This window comes from Bos indicus, chromosome 1, assembly GCF_029378745.1.
Source record: "Bos indicus isolate NIAB-ARS_2022 breed Sahiwal x Tharparkar chromosome 1, NIAB-ARS_B.indTharparkar_mat_pri_1.0, whole genome shotgun sequence".
NCBI classification, from domain to species: Eukaryota; Metazoa; Chordata; class Mammalia; order Artiodactyla; family Bovidae; genus Bos; species Bos indicus.
The window spans coordinates 79,673,971-79,689,074 of record NC_091760.1 but is presented as its reverse complement, the minus strand read 5'-3'; the positions used below and the strand labels follow the sequence as shown (position 1 = coordinate 79,689,074).

Here is a 15,104-nt window from a genome sequence, read left to right as displayed (position 1 = left end):
ATATATACATTTCTGCACCTTTTCCTGCTGCAACTCGCAGCACTATAGCCCCCTGCCAGGCAGCCTTGAAGAAAGAACTGGATTGATTTGATTTCTCAGTTTTAGTGTTTTCTTTGCCCCTTCCTTAACTTGTCCAGTCATTGGGAGGGATTGTGTAGACCCATTAAGTGTGATGAGTAAGTAAATCATGGGGCTTGCCTCTCCTCCAGTAGGACTTTAGCTGTGTTTAGATTTAAGAATGCTGAGTAACTAATAAAACATGACTCCAAAGCGCTCTGCAGATGGAAAGTGCTTCATGTGTAATAAATAATAACAGGCTCTTGAGATTTGGCACAGCCATAGAAAGAAGTGCCGACCTTGCAGGCTATGGAAACTTCTGATACAGCTTATGATGGAAGAGTGAAGTGGTTGCTATTAGCTCGTTTCATCATTTTGTAATTAGTGTTTCCATCTTCAAGTCACTGTTATATTCCTCATTATGGGCAAAGTTACTTTCTGAACTAGTTGGGAAGTTAGCCAATCTTCATGGTGTTCCTTCAATCATTCTCAGTAATTGTTAAGAGAATGATTGAAGGGACACCATGAAAATTGATAGGCAAGTCTTCTAGGCAGGCTTCAATTCAGTGCTTAAATCTAGTCCTTTCTAGATCCTGTCCTTTTTCTCAACTAATTTCATTTATGAAGTTTGTGGTGGTGGTGGTGGTTTAGTTGCTAAGTCGTGTCCAACTCTTGCGAACCCACGGACTGTAGTCTGCTGGACTCCTCTGTCCATGGGATTCTCCAGGCAAGGATACTGGAGTGGATTGCCATTTCCTTCTCCAGGGAATTTTCCCGGCCCAGGGATCGAACCCTGGTCTCCCGCATTGCAGGCAGATTGTTTACCAACTAAGCTACAAGGGAAGTCTAGTCACCTCAATTTTACTTCCAGAGCATTGATATTCTCAAGCAGTGAGAAATGGCACCTTTCTCCAAAGGAGACAGTGAAATGGCCAGGGTTCATCCTGGCTTTGAACCATCCGATTCAGATGAATTTCATCCAGGGAATGGCCTACCTTTCCTTTGTCCTCGGGTGTGGGTCAGTCTGATTGAAATTTGGTGATCATACGGTGACTGCCCCCTGGAGCCCTGCACTAACTTTGTTTTCACCTGTGTCCTCCCACCTATGAAAGCAAGTGAACTGAAGTATAAACAGAATCTTGCTATTTTTCTTGGTGACTTTCAAAGCCTCTTTCTTCTCAGCAACAGTGACCCACTGTAGCTGAGCATTATTCATTCAATCAGTAAATATTTATTCAGCACCTACTATATTCCAGGAACTCTTCTCAATGCTGGTCAGAGAATAAAACAAAGTTCTCTCAAGCTAACATCTGAATGATTTAACCCAAGTATGATTTTTTTTTAAAAATGACGTGGCAGAAGTATGCTTACAGAAATAAACACTACAAACAAACAACACACCAGCTCTTTCCTTTCGTCCTTTCCTCCTTCTCTTTCTCTTGTCTCTCATTTCTTTTTCCTCTCTTCATAACCTGACCCTTTATTCTCTCACTCTGTTTTACCAGGAAGCCCATATTTTCTTCTGATCCCTTTTTTCGTCTCCTTTTCACGTCTGCTTTGCTTTGTACCTGCGGGTGCATTGAGCCTTGATGCTGGCTTAATTCCAACTTCGAGCTCCCTCCCTAGCTTCCCTGTGCTTCTGCTTCTCTGTTAGTGGAGTGGTAGGTAGTTGCTCGTGTTGCAGATTGGAACCTGGAGGGAAGGAAGACCAGTGGTTGTGGGGCTTTTGGTTCCCCATCCAGTGGCACTGCATTGTCACGATCTTGCTGAAGAAAAGGATGTGGCCCCAAATTCTAGGTGCCCCAGCAGATGATCAGCTCAAAGGGACTTCTTCCAGAAAATCTTCCTTGATCCTCTCCTCTCTTAATTCTTATGCATCATTGGCAGAATAGAAGCTCAGTAAATTTGGTTTCTTTTGTTTCTTCTAAGTCTCATGTCTCTTTATATGGGCTTGACTTAATGGGACTACTCTTTAATTTCATGGTTCTTGGTTTTTTGTGTTTTTTTTGACCGCAGCATGTGGGATCCTAGTTCTTGATCAGGGATTGAATCTGCACACCCTACAGCAGAAGAACAGAGTCTTAACTGCTGGTCCGCCAGGGAAGTCCCAATTTCATGGTTCTCGTGCCCATTTCTTACTTCTCTTGGTGGTATGGACTGTGTCCATGTGTGCTATAAAGTATGTTAAATGAACTGGGGGTAGGGGGGAAGCATTTTACAAAAACTAAAATTCGTTTCTTGTTTTGGGATGAGAATCTTGGAGCCACATTTACCACTCAGTCCTGGATTTTAATGGCTCAAATGCCGAGAACGGACCTCTACATTGACCAGGTGGTTGAATTTTCAAGTGTTCCTGGATTTCCACTCAAGTCCGAGGTTTTCAGATGCTTGACCATTTCTAAATTATTGTCATTCACCCCTAAATTTAAAACTCAGGAATGTGATCCTGATAACTCCCTAGTGGATACAAAGTAGAACTGGTAAGATTGAGCTTCTTTTCTCTGTTCCCATGATCTTTACCTCTAACTTTATGTTTTACTTTTTGCCTTTTTTTCTGTGCTAGCTTCCAGCCTCCAGCCTCTCTGGTTAGCATGACAACTCACATTTATTGCACATGTTCTAAATGTCAGGCACTGGGTAAATTTCCCCCCATATTTCCTTTCATTTAATCCTCACAGCCCCTGGAGGAGGAAATGGCAACCCACTGCAGTATTCTTGCTGGGAAAATCCCGCAGACAGAGGAACCTGGCGGGCTACAGTCCATAGGGTTGCAAAGAATCGGACACAGCTAAGCGGCTGAACAATCCTCAAAGCCAGCCTGTGCAGTAGGTAGTAGTATTATATATGTTGAATATATGAGGAAACTGAGGCTTAGAGAGGTTTAAGTAACTTGCCCAGCATCACAAAGCATATGGTGGCAGGGTCAGAGTTAGACGTCATGTCTCTCAGACACCAGCTCATGTCTCAGTCCGATACCAGCTTTTGATGTCTGAGTTACTCTACTCACCCCTGGTTCCCTCTCCTACTCTTTTCTGCTCACCTTGCTAACGAGAGTCAAGGACCAGGTATTGAATGGAAGGAATGCTCTGTCCTCACCTCTTTCTCCCATTGGCACCTGCAGCCAGAGCCCTTGAGGGTGTGCTTTATTCTTCTGACCTCCCACCAGATTCAAAATTGGCTCTTAAGGCTGAACCCCCTGAAAGTACCTTCAATTGGGCTCATTGTTTTTCATAGTTTACTTGGTTTATCACCAGTGAGGGACAGCTTGACATTTACTTTTCCATCTGTTTGATTCTGATCTCCTGTAGGTGTTTCTCCAAACTTAGCAAAACTCTCTGACCATATGAATTGATAGCAAGTGCTTTCTTGTGTATCTATCATAAGACAGTTACATCCAGAGGCATATTTGACAATTAGGGAGCAGTCTCAGATGGTTAAGAATCTGCCTGCAGTGCAGTGGACCCGGCCGGGTTCTATCCCTGGGTTGGGAAAATGCCCTGGAGAAGAGAATGGCTACCCAGTCTAGTATTCTTGCCTGGAGAATTCCATGGACAGATGAGCCTGGTGGGCTATAGTCTGCGAGGTTGCAAAGAGTTGGACATGACTGAGCAACTAACACATGCACTTTCTTTCTTTCTAAGGAAAGAGAATGAAGTCTGGAGCGAGGCATGGCTTCTGCATCCTCTGGTGGATGGTGGAGAGCGCAGTCATTGTGCTCTCCAGGGACCTGCCTCAGTTCGGGACACTTGTATTATTGTGCTTAGCATTTCTGTATTACTTTACATTTGCAAAGTGCTTTCCAGTGATTTATTAGCTGTGCTTGTTTTTAATAGCCCCTGGAGGTAAGTTGATATTCAGCCTTCTGAGAACATAAATGCATAGAGAAGGCTCATCTCATCAGATATTATTGGATCTGGGGTCAGGACTTTGAACTCCTGGGATAAGGCCATTTGGGGTCATTGCCTCATGAGGATTAATAGGAGATCAAGTGGACTTAACTTCAGCTCCCAGAGTCTCTCAGGCAGAGGTGGAATGATGGCAGCTATTTAAAGAAATTGCATAGAAGCCATTATCAAAAGACCTGGATTCCAGTCCTGACTCGGCTGTTGACCATCTGTGTTGACCTTGAGCTGTCACTTTGCCTATATGTGTCTTGGATTCAGTCTCTGGTAAAACAGCGTTTGTCTCCCAAGCCCCTTTAGATCTAACATTGTGTTAAGGATGATTCTATGACTTTGAACCCCTTCTTTGGAAGGGGTAGTTGGTGAATTATATGACAAGGAACATGGGTGTCCATCTCAGTCACTGGAAGGCACTCTGCAAATGTTAAGTAATACAGAAATGCTAAGCACAATAATCCAAGTGCCCTGAGTTGAGGCAAGTCCTTGAAGGTCAGGTTGTCTTTAGGGGATGTGTACTCAAAAGGTGCTCACCTGCCCTTTTTTAGGATCCAAGGACAACCTGACAATGTTAAGCCTTCAGATTTATTTGGAGAAGCACATAGTCCTCATTCACTATAAAGCTGAGGTACTGAGCGGGACTGCGAGAAGAAAGCCAGACTGGAGCCAAGACCATCAACCCTGTGTCTTATGGATGTTGTAGAAAGTAATTAGCAGGCTTGGTTATCTCACTGGTTCAACACACGTTTTAGGGATATGATGTAATGTGAGGAAACATTTAGTTGTCAGATTTTAGAGCTTTTTCAAATTTATTCTTGCAGTGAAAGTCTAGTTGTCCTGGCAACCTGAAATTGATTTTCTCTTTGCTCTTGTCAGCTGAAACCAGTCCCCTTTGAATCACTTCTCTAATTTAATATAGAAAACTGTGTGTCCTCACCTGGTGACCAAATCTTTCTTAATGACAGGTGACCCCAGCAAATGGTTCCTTTTTCTAACCTGAGCCAGAGGCTCTGGTTTATTACTGCCTTCACCCTATGTTGTTCTCTTTGTGGTTATTTATTTGTCCATGGAGTCTGTTACGGAAGTAAAGTGGCATTCAATTAATTAAGAGTTCAGTCAGGCCTGTAGAGCAATGATGTAATTGGCAGCCAATCACAGCCTTTCATTTTCAGTTCCTTTCTGGGCAGGGATGGGATTAGAATGGGCTCCAGGGGAGGGGGTCCTTTAGTGGAGACACCTGGCATTCTGTAACCTGGGGAGGGTGACGTAACGGCCTAGATGACAGAGAGAAAACTGAGCTGGGTGACTGTTTCTGCCTCTGTCAGTCGTCTCTATCCAGGGAAGGGGGATGATCTGTAAGCTTGGAAGTGTAGAATCGATGTCATTAAGAAGAAATTGATGTCCACGGAAAAGGATGTTGCAAGAGAGCAGTCTGCTCTACCAAATGATTTCAGAGCTCATGGACCATGCATGCCATGTCTCAGGATATGGAGAATGGCTGAGGTGACCATGGAAGAACTGCCAGTAATTCTGAGGAAACTGAAAATCAGCAGACATGCCAGAAGTGAGAGATGAGGAAATAGAAATCATTTATCAAAAAACAAACAAACAAACAAAATAAAACCGACAAACCAGTATCCAGAGTCTAGGATCTGCTGACTTTATCCTGATTCCTGGTATAATTCTAGACTGTTTTTTTTGACAGGTGATTTAGAGCCTTTGAAAGGAAGCCATGTGCACCAGGAGCCAGAACAGGGTCCCCTCGCCATTTACCTTTTGGAGTTAATCAAATGATGGATTCAAGTGATGTCGTACACACAGTAGTAGTAGCCCAGCAGGCTTTGGAGTCAGGTTGTTTGGGTTTAAATCCAGAGTCCTCTGCTTAGTAGCCACACGGCCTTAGGCAAGTTGCTTACTTTCTGTAACTCAGCTCTCTCTTCTATAAACTGGGGGATAATGATGGAACACGGGGCTTCCCATGTTCAGTGGTAAAGAATCTGCCTGCCAAGGCAGGAGACGCAGGAGATGTGGGTTCCATCCTTGGGTCAGGAAGATCCCCTGGAGTAGGAAATGGCAACCCACTCCAGTATTCTTACCTGGAAAATCCTATAGACAGAGGAGCCTGGTGGGCTACAGATCATGGGGTTGCAAAGAGTCAGACATGACTGAGCACGCATGCACATGTATAATGATAGAACAGAGAAAGACTCTGAACTAATGCACGTGAGGGTCCTAAAAGAACACCTTGCACATTCAGTAAATGTTGCTCTCATTTCTCTTAGCAGGGAGACATTTGTATTTAATAAAACATTTAAAAATCTTACATATTTATGGATAAAAATATGGAGACATGTAGGATGGATTATGGAGACATGTAGAGTGGATTGTGAAATAGGCAGTGGATTAATATATGAGTCAATGAGTGAATACACACTTTTTAGTAATCTGAGTAGTTCAGTTCAGTCACTCAGTCGTGTTCAACTCTTTGCGACCCCATGAACCGCAGCACGCCAGGCCTCCCTGTCCATCACAAACTCCTGGAGTCCACCCAAACCCATGTCCATTGAGTCAGTGATGCCATCCAACCATCTCATTCTCTGTCCTCCTCTTCTCCTCCTGCCCTCAATCTTTCGCAGCATCAGGGTCTGTTCAAATGAGTCAGCTCTTCTCATCAGGTGGCCAAAGTATTGGAGTTTCAGCTTCAACATCAGTCCTTCCAATGAACACCCAGGACTGATCTCCTTTAGAATGGACTGGTTGGATCTCCTTGTAGTCCAAGGGACTCGAGGAGCTTGAAATGTATTTTAAGAGTGAGAATGCAGGGAGTGGGTGAGTTTGAGACACTTTCCACCACTTACCAAACCTCTTCCTACTCCATCATCCTTTTTTTCTCCCAAGAAGAAACTCAAAAATTATTCATATGAAGTTTACATTTCTTGTATTTTCAAAATAGTGCCAAGACTTTCATAATTGAAACAGTCACTTGAAGCTGCAGTGCCATATTTGATTTATATATTTTCTAATTAAAGTATAATTGACTTACAGTATTGCAGATGTACAGCAAAGGGCTTCAGTACAGTGATTCAAGCATGCATGCTCATGTATTAAGTTGCTTTAGTTGTGTCTGCAAGCCTGTGGACTGTAGCACACCAAGCTCCTCTGTCCATGGGATTCTACAGGACAGAATCGCATCTACAGAACAGAATCATGCCCTCCTCCAGGGGATCTTACCGACCCAGGGATAGAACCTGTGTCTCCTATGACTCCTGCATTGCAGGCAGATTCTTTACCATATGAGCCACTAGGGAAGCCAACATCCTTCCATACCCAGCTCAAATTCCACCTTCTCAGAAACATCAGCTTTTCCATTAAGAATCGGTCTCTTTCCTCCTACGTCCACCATCCCATGGTTTGTATTTTCAGAGACTCTTTCTCAAACCATCTTGTTTTTTAATGGGTGACATGTGTTTCTGAGCTCTGATCTGCAGAAGGCAGGTATCTCTCAGCCTTTGGAGCATAACTCAGTAGCTGGCATGTTTACGTACTCTGTAAATGTGTGTTAAATTGACTTACTAAGGAGGCCTGAGGGATTGGAAGGTTACCTACAGTTAACCCAAGAAATTAGAAGGTCTCCTGGGAACTGATTTAGGGGCCTATAGCTTTTAAGAGCAGCTATCAACTTTTCCCTGGCTCTTCTTAATCCTGCTTTCCCAGAGGCAAAGGTGATATCTACCTAACATGCTGGTGACATTCCAGTGAGATTAGGTCAAGGTGCACCATCTCTTCTTCTAGTCCTCAAGTTCTTGGGGCTATCAAATCCTTCTATTGGAAAGATTTCCTTTTGAAGAGGAGGTGTACTTGATGACCTCTGGATTTCTGAGTCTGACCATGAAAATTCTTGAACAATACACTGGAGTTGCCCCTGCTACAAGGATGGTGGACAAGCCAGCATGTGCATTTGTGAAGCTGAGTGACTTTGACCCTTGGGAACAGTCCAGGGTCAGCCTGTGCTCACATGGCATGCTCCAAAAATCCACCTTCCACCATCACTGTTGTGATCTGAACTAGATCGCTGCTTGTGAAGCACCTTTTCCTGACTTGCAGCGCAGATTCTGCATGGACTGCTGAAGGTTGCTTCTAGTGACTCATGCATAGAAAAACCCATTATGTTTAACACACTACAGACAGAGACTTTAGGTATAAAGAAGATGTGTGATGCAGAGGAAAGAGAAAAAGAGCAAGTCAGAGACCCCTGATTCTAGTCCTAAATGTGCCAGACACATATTGTTTGGTATTTGGCTTTAGTTTTCAGATCTGTAAAATGGGACACTAAGAATTACTGGGCAGGGTTTTTTGTATGTTACCCAAGATTATTTTCACAAAGCATCTGGCAGAGCACTAGACCCTGCTCAATAACAGAGAATCTCAGTGAAATTGTACAGATTTGTTTATAAACCTGAGCTCCAGTAGCCTTGTGAATTAGGATAGTATGTGCCGCACTTGGTAAAGAATTCACCTGCAATGCAGAAGACACAGAAGATGCAGGTTCAATCCCTGGGTCAGAAAGATCCCCTGGACAAGGAAATGGCAACCCACTCCAGTATTCTTGTCTGGAATATCCCATGGACTGAAGAACCTGGTGGGCTACAAAGTCTATGGGGTCACAAAGACTCAGACATGACTGAGCATGCGCGCACGCGCACACACACACACACACACACACACACACACACACACACACACAACTCTAGTGGGGCTGAGTTATTAACACTAAATCTCTCTGAGTCCCGGTAAATGGATTTTACTGGGGATTGAATATACCTTGCATGCTAAGTTGTAAAGATTGGAGAACATTTGTATAAGACCCAGCATGGTGGTGTTTCTTAGTGTCTGACCCGGGGACTGACTCCCCACTGCCGCAGTTTCTCCAGTTTGGGGCAGTGTCCTTGGGGGTTTGACTGAAGGTCCTTGTAGTGCCATACTTCTTGTATTCTGGGCACAAAACCTTTTTCTCACTTATGAAATAGACTTAGTTATAGAGGTGCTGATTTTAGTAGGATACAAAATCAAGAGCATGTGGAGAAATGCAGCTATTCTGGTGGAGGGTGTTTGAGGAGCTTTCATTTGTTGAAGGCCTGGCAGTATTTCATTTAGAGGAAGATGGATTTCGGGTGTGAGGGGAATGTTGCAGTTGGTGATGGGGAAAGAAGTTAGTGCTTGTGCAGGGAAGAAGTGACCAGACCTGACAGAGGAGAGTGGCAGGTGAGGATTGGGAAGCGGGGCTTAGCAGAAGGAGGCTGGAAATTGGGAGGCCCAAGGAAGGAGGTAGTGGAGGGTTCTGGTCAGCGTGTTGGGTGCAGAGGCTGGGGACACTGCATGAACAGTTAGGGTGTTCCTGCAGGGCTGTGCAGGGTAAATAAAACAGGGGCTTTCTGTTGTCACCATCCCACTAAGGGAAGGAAGGGGTGGTCTTAGGTGTGTATATGTGCACCTGTGTGTGTGCGTATGTGCTTGACTGTGTATCAGTAATAGGACCAAAGAGATTGGGGACTTACCCAAGGCTATGCCGCTAGGAAATATCTTTCATTTGCTTAAAGTGCTAAGTTTAGTAATGACTGTAAGTGACAGAAATGGGCAGGGGGAGCACGGAGGGAAGGGGCCTCGGCCCCGTTTCCTGCTCCCTCCCCGGTAGGTAGTGAGTAGGAGTTTTGAGTTTCACTGTTTGATAGCATCACCTCCTCTGCTTTCCCAGAAATTATTCCTCGAAGTATGACTCGAATCGTTACTCTGTTGGGAGATGTCTCAGTTCAGAACTGACTTTCTGCCGAGGTTGTTTACTAAAGAGATGGCAGCCCTGGCAATTCAGAGGTGGCTTAATCAAGTGGAAAGAACAGGGGGCATGGATCTGAGTGCTGGTCCTGTTTTCAGAGACCTCTGAGAATTGGTTGAGTGAATATACTTCTTAGTGCTTGGCTTTTTCCTCCTGAAAATTGGAAGATAGTGATCCCTACATGATGAATTTGTTGTGATGTTGCTTTGAAAATTGCAATGTTGGTTCTGGTACAATAAAGATAAAGGGGTGTCTGGACTTGGATTTTATTTCTATCTGTGTGAAGTAGAAGGGAAAATGACGAGTTGGTCAGCTCCCTTGGGTGGTGTGGATCACTAATATTAAAGTGATGCCAGCATTTTCTCTTATTTGGAGGTGGTGTGTCTTGGAACATTGTGATTAACGATTGTGGACTCTACTGATTGTGTGGCACTACCTTGCCTTGGGCTGACCACCTACCTGTACTGGCATTTCCCCAGCTCTGGGCTGAGGATCACCGAGCTTTTGTGTTATCTGCGAGGAATCTATGAACTTCTAGTCCTTTATTTCTTCATCTGCAAAATGGGGATAATAAAAATCACCACAGCTTTGTCTGCATTGTGAAGATTTGCTGAAGAAAGGGGCTTGAGGATTCTAAGTTGTATTCAACCCTGACTCTTTAGAGCCCATTTTCTCTCCCTCTCCTTTCTGCTAGTGGTCAAGGGACCTCTTTGGTCTTGGAAAGGTGAAAGGGCCCAAAGGAAGAAACGGGGGATTATAGAGGACAGTAATTCTGTAAGGCCCTAGAGGGAATTTTTGAGTCCTGGGATCTGTGCCCAGTTTTGTCACAACCTGTCACATTCCTGCATGCCATGAAAGCCAGATTTGTCCATGCCTATGACCTAACAAGGGGAGATAGAGACTTCTGGAAGGGGTGTCAGCTTTTGGAAACCTTGAAGGTGGTGGGCGAAGGCGCTGGCATGGCGGCTGTGGGTGTTGAGGTTCCTGCTCACTGCCTCTCCTGTCCAGCAGTGACTCGTAGCTTGGGTATTTGAGTTTGGGGTGAGTCAACGGGCCCAAGACCCAGAAGACCCGCATGTGCTTAGTGGCAGGCTGGAATTAGTCAGAAGGCAAAACTATTCGTCCTGACCCCAGAACCCATGTGCTCTGACTGGGTGAGGAAATCCTCTCTGATTCTTAATTTTCTTATCTACGGCAGCCTCTGGAGAAGAGAATTTTCTCTTTCCTGCCTTATGTGGTTCTTATGGAAATAAAGGAGGAAAGGATTTTTTTCATAAATAATATTGTGATATTCAGCATTAGTTTATGTTGCTTGAAATAGGAAGCTGACTTCTCTTCTTTGTTCCTTTCCAGAGTTAATGTATTGATCCTAAAGAAGAGAACCAGTAAAATTCCTGAGAACAGTTGGTAGACCATCCAGTCTTGCTTACTGTTTGTATTTGGTGTCTGAGATCTCTGAATTTAAGCCTGGACCAGTTTAAACATATCCTGAGGATACATAATACGGAGGTACCATGTAAATGTAACAAGTTCAAGAATCTCACATTCCCCTGATGTGTCTACCTTGGCTTATAATATTTCGCTCTTCACATACACTGGGGCTCTGGCCCCCATTTTTTTGTGTCCCCCGTAGAGACTCATTTCTCATAAGGACTTGAACTGTGGACTCAGAAGGTCCCTGTGTAGGACACTGCTTCCTGTTAGGGCCTCCCATGGTGGAAATGGCAGAACTCAAGGCGAGAAAGCCAGCTCTTTGAATCCTCAATTCCATGTTCTTTCTGACACATCACTCTTCCCTCCTGTCAGGTGAAGAGAGAAGCCAGATGGTTTGACAAATGGTTCTTGTTACTGTCAAATCTGCCTTCTCTTTCTGCTCAGAAAGACAGTTCTTACCTTTCCTTTTTGAGGGGATTAGATGGGCGGGGGGAGAGAAAGGGAGGTGCAGGAAGAAACACATTTTATTGCCCTATTCTTTCTGTGGCAGAGATGACCAATAAGCTCTTGTTTCTCCATCAGGAAGCAAGGTTGAAGCAGTGAGGAACCGTCTTCTCGAATTTAAAGCACACGGAGGCTTAGCAGTGGCAGGCTGTATTAGGAGACAACATTGATTTCATATATACTTATCTGAAAAAGAAAAAAAAAAACAAAACATGTTTAAGATGCCGTATCCATAAATACTAATAAGGCTGTCTGATTCCAATTTTCAGGTGAGATTAGCATTTTATTGAGTATTTTATCTGTCAGATTCAATACTCAATGTACCATCCTCCCAGGCTTATTAGCATAATTGCTATGCTTAAGCAACAATAAAAAATTCAGCAGTAAAATAGCAGTTAGTGCAGGCAATTTGTTATCAAAAGCTTTTACTTAAGGACAGCTCCAGCCTGCATTTATTAGCAAGTTAGGGTTATAATTAATTTTTATTTGGAAAAACAAAAGAGGGGGAAGGTTTTTGCTTTTTTGTTTTGGAAATAATAGAGAAATTAAAAAGCATTGCCTCTCTGGAAAACTGTCTACATCCCTTCTTTCTGTGCTAAAAGTGGGCTGGGATGGGAATAGATTCCACTTGTGAGGCACAGTGGCTCAGATGAAAAGTCTCTCTCCTCGGCATTGTAATAAATGGATAGTAAGGCCCATTTATGTTTGTACAGATGTTTCCACAACATGTTCACATCTCTTTTGTTACTGAGCTCTCAAACCAGTCTGGCGAGGGCTCCATTCTGAGAGTGGGAGACTGAGGAATGGCAATTTGTTCCAGATGGGAAAGTTGGATGGCAGAGCTGGGCTGAAAATCCAGTCTTCCAGCCCCCAGGGCCCTGGCAGCATCATGACCCTTCACACGTTGCCCAGAAGCCCTGGTATGGGCACTGTTTTTCCTGCCCTGTGGTCTGGCCCTAGGTCTTTTACATAAATGTTCATGCATGCATGCACACACATCCATATACACATACATGGGCACACACACACGTACACACATACAATTTTTTTTCTTTCTTCCCAATTTAATGATGCATTCTTATAGCTGTTTTTCCTTTGGTGTCCTGGTTAAAGCAGTTCTGCCATATGAATTTTCTGTTAATATCAAATATCCTCCATTTCTTGTGTTTCCAACCTCTCTCTCTCTCTGTGCCTCTCTTTCTTCCCCTTTCTACCTCCTCTCTCTTGCACATTAGTGACAGACTTAGGAAAGCCCTGTGACTAACATCTGCAGAGGACCCGTGCAAAATACATGATTTTATTAAGTAATGTGATGATCTTTGTAGAGAAGAAAGACATAAGATTTAAAACTATGGAGGTTGAGAAATCATTTTTCTCCTTATTTCTTGAGAAATGTGTCAGAAATAAATAAGAACAGTCAATTGATGCTTTTCAGTGTGTTTTAGGCTTTAACAGTGGGTAATAATTTTTACCCTGAAGGTAACATTTGGGGTGAAAATGGACAACTGAAGCTTCCAAACTTTCAGAGGAGTTACCTTAGCATCTTAGATTTTCTTTCCTTGCTAAGTTCAGAGAAAGATCATATGATCATTGACTCTGAATCTCTCTAATGTACAAGGCATGTGCTGGCCACTGTGGGGTTTAGGGACTAGATCAGAGAGGGCTGTGAAACTCAAGACTATCAGAGAGGAAATTCACAGAACATGAAGATCATTTTTATTTTTGAGTAGCTATTATATTATTGAAACCATGGTAGAAATTGTTCTTGGATTATGCCATTTTATCTTCATCTCACTCAATTATTAGTGAATTTTTATTTTTATTTTATAAGCACTTATTATGTATTGGCCCCTATCATAATGTTTTACATTCATCATCTTATTTAATTTTTATCACAATCTTCAAGGCAGTATTAGGTACTATTATCATTGTTCTCATTGGTTAGATGAAGAAACTGAGGCACAGAGAGTCTGAATAACTTGTCCAAGTCACACAGCTAGTAAGTGATGGAACCTCTCTGGTCTTCCTGTCTCCTAAACATGTGTTCTTTCTGCTGCACTGCTTGGCAAAAAATTAATGAGTAGATAGCTAGATAGACAATGCTAATGATGAGTAGAGGACTGTGTAGTTTGCCGCTGTCAGAGCTGTATTTACAGAGTGCAGAAATTTGAAATTGGACGGGGGTTCAAATACTAGGTGCTTCTTAGTATTTGTCAGAACCTTGGTTAAATGACCTCTTTGAGTCTTGGTGTCTTTCTTTAAATTCAGGATGATAGCATCCCTCTCCCAATGTCACTGTGAGAATAAATTAGAAAATATATGTGAGAGCCTCCAGTGGTGCCTGGCTCCTGGTGGATGTTTATCCAGCGTGGGAAGTACCCAGGGCCAGGCATTGTGTGTGCGGGTAGGAACAGCCATCGAAGCCACAACCACCAGGGTTTAAAACTGTCCACTATGAGATATTAGAGAACTGTGGGCAAACAACTTCATCTCTCTGGTACCTCAATTTTCTCATCTTTATAGACTGTACTTACGTTCTAGGGTCATTGTGAGAGTGAAATAAGCTAAAAGATGAGTTAAAAAATTAACTTAATAGTTAAAAACGTTTGTAAAGTTTATTTCACCGTGTCTGGCACAGCAAGCGCTTTGTGTTAGCTCTCATTATTTGGTCCTGCTACAATGATGAAAGACAGGTACCAAGTGAATGGTTTATGGCTGTTTTGGGACCCTGACCTGATCACTCAAGGACCAGGAGCCAGTTTAGCCTGGGGCGTAGGAATCGAAAGCATTTGCACAGCCATTCGTGACCTTGGAAAAGTTTTGGCTTCTCTGTCCTTGATCTTTGCTAATCTGTAGATGGTAGTTGAGAGAGTAAACTTCAGATGATACAGCCTGTGTGGGGAGTGAAAGACAGCCACATCCTTGATAAGCTGCTTCCTGGAGTGTCACCATGTGGCTACTGGGTTTGCTGATCAAAGCTGGCCTGTGGGGTGGAATTTTTTCTGTGTCACCCAGGCAGGGTCTGTCTTCCCTCAGTCTGCATGTCTCTGGATCCTGTCTTCAGCACTGGCTCCCACTTCCCTCCTTTCCAGAAGACACTGATATGCTGGGGCTAATTCCTCCTTGGGACCATCTCTTCTGCACCCAAAGGAGGTGGGTGGGGATTTTGGCATATTGCTTTCTGAAAGGTGATATACTCTAATATACTTCATATGCCTTCGAAAAACAAGAATACATTAAAAGACACTAATATTAAAGTTGTTCTCATGAGGATAGCTCAGAGATGGAAGATTCTTCAGGAGCTGGTGCTTTCTTGGTCTTATTGTCTTACACAGCACTTATCATTATAAACCTTGTGTGTGTGTGTGTGTGAGAGTGAA

General features: G+C 43.4%; 1 protein-coding gene across 10 annotated transcripts in view; it reads left to right on the top strand.

Moving 5' to 3' along the window:
• The window catches only part of LPP (LIM domain containing preferred translocation partner in lipoma), a 758,565-nt gene that overhangs the window by 114,680 nt on the left and 628,781 nt on the right, over window positions 1-15,104 (top strand). For 3 of the 10 annotated variants that reach the window (XM_070802158.1, XM_070802267.1, XM_070802215.1), the window contains exon 3: window positions 11,140-11,295. The exons of 6 other annotated variants lie outside the window; for them this stretch is intronic. The gene's annotated coding sequence lies outside the window, so the exon portion shown is untranslated. One more of the 10 variants, XM_070802451.1, reaches the window with a different exon arrangement.